The 7,533-nt window shown below is 38.2% G+C and overlaps 1 protein-coding gene and 1 pseudogene across 1 annotated transcript in view; one reads left to right on the forward strand and one right to left on the reverse strand.

Moving 5' to 3' along the window:
* The window catches only part of LOC111270553 (phospholipase A2), a 37,912-nt gene extending 31,037 nt beyond the window's left edge, over positions 1–6,875 (reverse strand). The window contains exon 1 of the mRNA XM_086972490.1: positions 6,676–6,875. The gene's annotated coding sequence lies outside the window, so the exon portion shown is untranslated. The remainder of the gene's footprint in view (positions 1–6,675) is intronic.
* Positions 1,579–5,292, forward strand: LOC111270569 (alpha-galactosidase A-like; annotated as a pseudogene).
* Positions 6,876–7,533: the final 658 nt, after the last annotated feature.

Below are 7,533 nucleotides of genomic sequence, written 5' to 3' on the forward strand. Positions count from 1 at the left end.
GATAAAATGTCTAAATAAATCTTAAAATAGATCTTCCTTCAATGTAGTTAAGAGCTTTCAATGTAGCCATGCAGTGCACATGTGTCACGCTGACGGACTGCGCATGGTTGACCTGTTTAGGTCGAGCGTTCGACGATAGAATTACTGGCCATTTTTAAAGAAACACTGTTAGTCTGTGCATATTTGTCTATATAGGAAAGAGTTTAACAGACTGTGATGTGAACCCGATCGACTGTCTCTTACGGGGTCTACGGTTGTCGCTGATTCGTCCTTTTGCTATTTGTTTATCTATGCTCTGTGGCATATCATTTCGGGTTTAGGCGATGTGCATTTTAGAGAGAAGCGAATAGCTAGGACCATATGAAGCTTTTTGTAAGAAAGTTATAGATCATGAAGACTTCTCCCATCACTGAGTTGCCATCACTGGGCAACAACTTTTATCGCATCGATCACTTGTGTGTTTGTTTACTACAATAAAAGGAATTGGTAAAATTTTCAGTTTTTAAGTACAAGTCAACTTTGATTCGATTCGGTTTGGGTTCAACGTATCACTACTGTGCTCTACCCCTTTTTCTATGTATCAGCTTTTCATCAGTACTGACGATGTCCTCGTCCATATTTGGATTGGACAGATAGACAAAAATGATCAAAGCAAGCAAAATGCATCGTACTATCGATTGGAAAGTGGTCGGGCTGACGCTTTATAGACCGGCAGATTGTTAACTTAAAGGAATCTTAGGAATCTTTCTATAATTTCAACGGTAATGTCATGCACAGCGTTGACAGAATAGCTATTTGTATAATGAATAGTTTCCTAAACGCTAAACGTGTTCTAGTTCCAGTTTTACACATTTACATACTATTTCAACGTCTGTCTACGGGTGATTCATGGGAAAGTGTCAAAACAACGATGACGCAGTGGTAAGAAACAAGTAGCAACATGCTTAAAGGAGCTGTTGGACGAGGCTATATGCTACGAACTATGATGAATGAAATAGCGTTTGAGGCAAGCAAAAGGAACATTTACTAACTGTGTCAAGTTCGCACAATGAAATAGGCAAAAAAAACTTACCCATTTAAAAAGACTCTTAATTTCTAGAAATGTCATTGGCGCTATTAACTGGCTAGATAGAATTATAGGACAAGGGATATCGAATATCGCAGTCTGTAAACGGTCGAAGTTATCGGTTCATCTAAAGTTCACTTGATCTGTCAGTTAGCTACATGATAATTACGCGTTAATAATACACCCATTGGAAATGTTACTGATATGTAGGTCCCTCACCATTGGCAGTCGGATCGCATTGAGGTTGAGCTTCTAGCTTTATGGACGTGGTTCCTTTCTTCGTCGGCGTCTGCGTGGATGTCTTCTTCAAATGAAAGTCTCTATTTTCCTGATGTAAATCAAACTGTTTCAATTATTGATTTTTGCGCCGTTGCGACTCTGGCCTTAGACAATGGATTGGGCCTTAATGGGTGGGCTGCACCGCTGCAGTATCGACTGCACAAAACAACCCGATGCGCAAAACTATCCCGTTGTACTACCTTAAAAAATTCTAAAAATACTAACAGATTAAAGAGAAAACATCCATTATCTACGTTTGTTTCATTCGACTTTTAAACATGTATGTACATATATGTTGTCTTAGAATTTGGAGGGACTTACACAAAAATGAACATTTTTCCAATTAGCATCGGAATGGACGCTGACGTAGGCCTGTGTTCTCGACACTCTTAAACGTGTTGCGTTTTTGACGCCGTTTTTGAAACGTTGAGCCTTTTTTTTTTGTTTAACACCGGTTTTGTATTAGACAAATTACTATTTTTAGAACACAATGGAAGCAAGTCTTCAAATAAATTCGGGTAATAGTATCAATTCACTTCAAGCTACCAATGTTTATTTCACTTGCAAGTTCAACTAACTCAGCTTTAAAACTAGGTACGTTTTGTACCGATTTGTATAGTATATATTGTTATTATATACTACACTCTCAGGTATATGATAACTGATTAGCACAAAAGAATGGAAGTTTATATATACAGTATAGCTGTGGAAGGGGTTTTTGGGTTGGAGAACTATTGGAATGATATATATATATATATATATATTGTGCGATCTAAAATGTGCTATGTGAAACAAGGAGGGTCTGTATAAACGAATGGCAAATCGCCTTGTGCAAAATGGCTACCGGGATGTAGGTTACATTTATGTAAACATCGACGACTGCTAGGCACTGCATGACGGTGATAATGCGGCCCGCCATCTTGTTGCTGATCCACAGAGGTTCCCATCAGGAATCCCCGCTATCGCTAAATATGTGCGTACCAATTCGTGGGGTTGATTGATTCTATCAATTATTTCCTATTATTTACATAAGCGCAACTACGGACCATAGGCGGATAAGGCTGCCAAGACCGCTAGATTTCAATAATTTTGTTCGTCATTTTTGCTCAAGTTCACATCATAAAATTATCTAGTCGGCGTCAGGCTACTTTAGATGGATTGGTTTCTTCGATTCTCGTCAAGTTAAGTTGAGCTCTCATTAACACTTTTATACAGTGGTTAGGACCTTCACTATCTAGTTTCAATTCACATTTAGCTGAAGCTTTTATGAGAACCAAAGGTTCAGTTAGGTAGACCGAGATAAATTATTGAATTCAAATTTACTTCTAGGGGGCCTCTATTCAACGTAAGATGCGTGGTCTAAAACCAACTATAAATAAACATATGCACAACAGAGGCCTGAAGCTTGGTATCTACGGCGACGCTGGCACGAAAACCTGCGCTGGCTATCCTGGTAGCGAGGGCTCTTTTGATCTCGATGCACAGACCTTCGTTCACTGACAGACCGACAGGCTCAAACTAGACGGATGCCATCTGGAACCGAATCGCATGATTGATGGTGCGTACTTCTATCCTTTGTCATTCATTCGCCGATATCCATGTAATTTACCCTTAACGAGTTACTGAGTTACATACGGGTTTAAATACACTTCTGGAATTGAAAACGAGATTTTAAATTTACGCATACCTACACCTATTCTATGAATGCCCCGATGCCGAGTGCAGTTAACATTGTAACACCTCGTTTCTGAACCACTAAACTATTATCACGTACATTCATCCTATACATTTGTTCATTATTCACACATCTCTTATATCCTTTGATGACTGGATCCTTGAACAAGATGGGCAGACCCATCCTTAATTCATGCAGCTGGCCCGCCTACCAGATCGAGCAGAATGTGTGTGCCCAACATTAAAAACACACATAGATTTAAGTTATTTATAAGCGGATGTAATAGTCATCGCAATAATTATAAGGACTACTAGAACATTATTCTTGGACAAGCGATCATATCCACTTTATCCATAGCCTCTTGGTACAATTCACGAGTTATATACAAACGTTCTATAAAAAAAAATAAAAAAACAGGTTTTACCGGATTAAGACACTTTTAAACTTATTAGCAAAACACCTATCTGGCCATCATTTGGAGACTGTACTTGCTTGTTAGCGGTTATCGCAAGCGAGGACCATCGCAGTCAAAGTTGAGGTGGCCTAAATACCGGCTGGAATCAGCATTAACGCGGTCATAGCTGCCAGATAGTTACATTATGTCAGGCAGAGCAGTGTGCACTGGTAACACACGACGTATATAGTTGTATATGTGTTCCTTACGTCCGGACTACGTCAAGATTCAGAAGTACTGCCACATCGGGCGAAACTTCAACGATATTGACGATTCATGGACCTCAGTAAAGAGTACTATCGATTTCTACAATAAAAACCAGGACATTCTTGTTTCTGTCTCTAAACCTGGAGTCGTCAACGATCTTGATATGGTATGGGATGTTTGATTTTCACCCACAAAACAGGAGCAGCTTTTTAGGGCCTTCAAGGTTTCGATTCAGCTGCCTATTTCGATACAAGTACAATGTCAACAACAAAACATATTAACATAAATAAAAGCGCTTCACAAGCATGTGAGGCGAACAGCCTTATATTGATTAATTATTGCCGAACCCACAAAGACACTTGAAATACCTATGCGCATCCTAACTCGGACAAAAGGCTGATGATTAATGAAGGCGGTACGTGTTTCATACCTCAAATATAACCTTTATCGCAATAAAATTCTATTCGAACAGAAATTTCGTTCTCTCAATTTATGATTTTTCTTTTAGTTTCCATAGGAACGCAGTTTTTGCCTGCTAAGATTCGAATCCAAGTGTACATACTTTGTTTAGTATCAAAGGCCAGCCATCCCAGTCCAAATACGCTTAAGACGTAAACACGAAAAATATGAAACTGTGACATTAATTATTGTTTGTTAGCCATTGGTAACTATAGCCTGAATCTCGATTAATCGCGAACCCAGATGGCATTGTGGGCTATCTTTGCGGCTCCTCTGCTAATGTCGAACAACGTGGATCATGTGAAATTCGTTTGAACTGTTACGTGATCGCTATCAACCAGGATCCTAAGGGCATGATAGGGTTTATGGAGTACCAGATAAATCCTTGATTTGTGGTGCCGGCGCTTCATCTATTAGGGAAAGTTTTTAGTTAGGCCATTACGCAGGTAACACAATTGTTGAGTGCGTAAAAGTTTCACTACCGAAAACAATGTAGTACGAAAACGAGTAATAAACATAGCGAATAACAAAACGAGTAGATTCAGACAGAGGTACGAGAAACAAATATCAGAGTCATCAATCCGATAATAGTTTATTGGATGCATAAAATATTTAGTTTTATCTTTGTTATTTCATATCAGCCTCTGGCCACTGATATTTTGGTCTACATACAGCGCTCCACGAGGATGGTTCTAGGTTCTCCGTCGCGATAGGAACTTACACTCTTTCCCGAGTTAATTAGTACTTCGATTATAAAAAAATGATTTGTAATGCTTAACTCGGAAAGTCTTGTTAATCATAGTAAGACAGCTCTAATTATCGTAATGTTTGTCCTCACAACTGTCCACGAACTAACTCGCTTGTAGTATTTCTGCTGCAAGATGGGTCGTATGCTTCGAAAACCTTCGAAACACACTCTAAATGCCGAGAACCTAGGTTTCACCAACGGAAGAGGATACGTTGTTACCGATCTCTTCGATGACGGTCGCATGATTTTAATTATCAACTTTGGACATTCATTTATTGTCGAGGTCGATCCTTCAGGGGTGCGTTTTTCAAGGCCACAGCAGTCCGCTAAGTACTAGGTGCTTTGCCGTTGTACCGTCAGTTTCATATGTCACTTAAGGGAACCATTGGACTTATGCACGAACGAACCTTAAGGATACAATCATTTTTATACATATACAATGAGAAATTAAATAAACTTTGGAAAGACAGAATTAGTCGATGTTGTTCTATTTAACATGAAATAATAGAATATCTAAATTTGTAAAACTGTTTTCGTACGACAATGACATCTATGTCGTAAATAAAGGAAAGCTAACAAGAGCTTTTTTTTGTTAGTCATTAGGTTCTTCATTACTAAATAGATATGGTAAAACATATTTTTCAGCATAAACTGGTAAAAGAACTATAAGTTTGCTTGAAGTAAGCTTATCCAACTTCCCAACTCGAAACTTTATTTCAGTCAGGTCTGGTAGAACTATAACAGTCAGAGACGGATCTCGTTTTCATCGAAAATTTTTTGGCAAAAAAGGAGTAGAACTGTGGAAAGAATATACTGCATAAAATTTCGCTTTCTAGGTTAAAAGTTGAAACTTTGTAGTGAATGTTTGAACAATTAGACGATACTACTACTTACTTTATAATGATTTGATTCGATACGCAGACGATTTGAGCTAAATCCTTCGTGCCGAAGGACAATAATATACTGGCTCTATATTTTAAGTTTCATTTGTAAGTGTTTTTTTTCTGGGTTGAAGTAACATGTGTTCTGTTGGGTTAAGATGCCTTCTGCAGGCAGCACTTTGTTCGTGATACTTCTTAACATTTGAATTATCTTTGGCATTTTGTATTAGCAGAGCACTACTTAGGGTAATTGAAAAGCTATAAGGAAACTTACTAGAAAATCTTATTCTCGAATGAGCGTTCCTCTCGCATTTATTCTGTATACATATTGAAGCTCATAGCAAAATCATGCTGATATAATGTATGGCAATACCTATTATATTACTTGAAAATTGTGGCTTTTATAAAGATGCAAATGCTATTTCTTACGAAAAAGCAACAGATCGATCCCCATATAGAACACCGGCTACAAACGTCACGAAGGTGTTTCGAAAAGTTACTTTAGTGTAACTAGTCTGTAAGTGGCCTTGTGAATGGGTCGGTATGAAAGACACCTTCTACAGCCTCTAATGGGGGCGTTAAAAACGAAACCTATTAAATTCTGTATCTACCCATCAGTTTTTATTTACTTAGGCCAGGCCACGTACCCCAATAGCAGAGCTGTTTTGTGCTTGCTCCATATTGTAAAATAACGCGGCTGAGATTACGTTAGTTTTACAAATCTACAAGATAACGCTAACAGGAAATAGTCCAAAACGAAGGTATCATGTGATTTATAGGCAGCAAAAGCACCTGTCATACCACAGACTAATCGAGTTTAAGATGCACTTCATGCAAGTAATCAATATTTGCACGATGGCAAACAATACATACAAAAGATTATAGTTTTTGGTAAAAATAACTTACATTTTTATCGCTATCGTCCGCAAGTTCCACTTATGTCGTATCCCATAGTTTCAACTGCACAACTAACTGATATCGCTTATCACTAGTATTATTTTCTCATAAAGAAAAACTGCTATAGTGATTAAAAAAAAAACGGTCCTTGATCAAGCATGAGACACACAATAGACGTTATATACTATATAACAACATCGAGCTCCAGTGAACAACCATATTCTGTACACCATATTGGATATGGGTCAGCTGTGACGTGGCTGGGAAGTCAGTGCATTGTTATATATACCAATTGTTTTGAATGAAGCCGCTTTCGCACTCTCCATTGTCACTTTTGACCCACTAAGGCATGACGATTCGATACCAAACGAAATATTCTTACCATACCCGCTCTTCCTAGTTCCGCCACATTGTGTGCACGACCAAACTGTACGTGTTCTTTATGCGCCTGTTTAACATACGCGAAACCTATAGCCTTTCCTAGAAATTGTTACATGGTGTGATAGGCTTCTTTACGTATGGCTCCCCGATATATTTATGACACTTACACATGCGTGTGAAAGTTTTTCTTAAGTACGACTAGGTCTATAATTGCTACTCGACTCATTCTTCCCTCGATCACGTAATTATATATATACATATAATACCTCGTTTATAAGACAAATGTCAAGAATAAAAATAATTAGAAATGCTTTTTGATCATACCGTTTTGTTTTGTAAAGATTTCAAGCTCATGCGATGTCTAACGTTTGGGGACGTTTAAAGTTTGTGGGCGTCATTGCAGATTTCCTTGTCAGGAATGAAAGTAGGTTTCTATCGCACATTGCACCGGGCGTACTCTGATATGGTGCGTGTCATATCTCGATT

Source organism: Varroa jacobsoni, unplaced genomic scaffold, assembly GCF_002532875.2.
Source record: "Varroa jacobsoni isolate VJ856 unplaced genomic scaffold, vjacob_1.0 scaffold_159, whole genome shotgun sequence".
In the NCBI taxonomy this organism is placed as follows: Eukaryota; Metazoa; Arthropoda; class Arachnida; order Mesostigmata; family Varroidae; genus Varroa; species Varroa jacobsoni.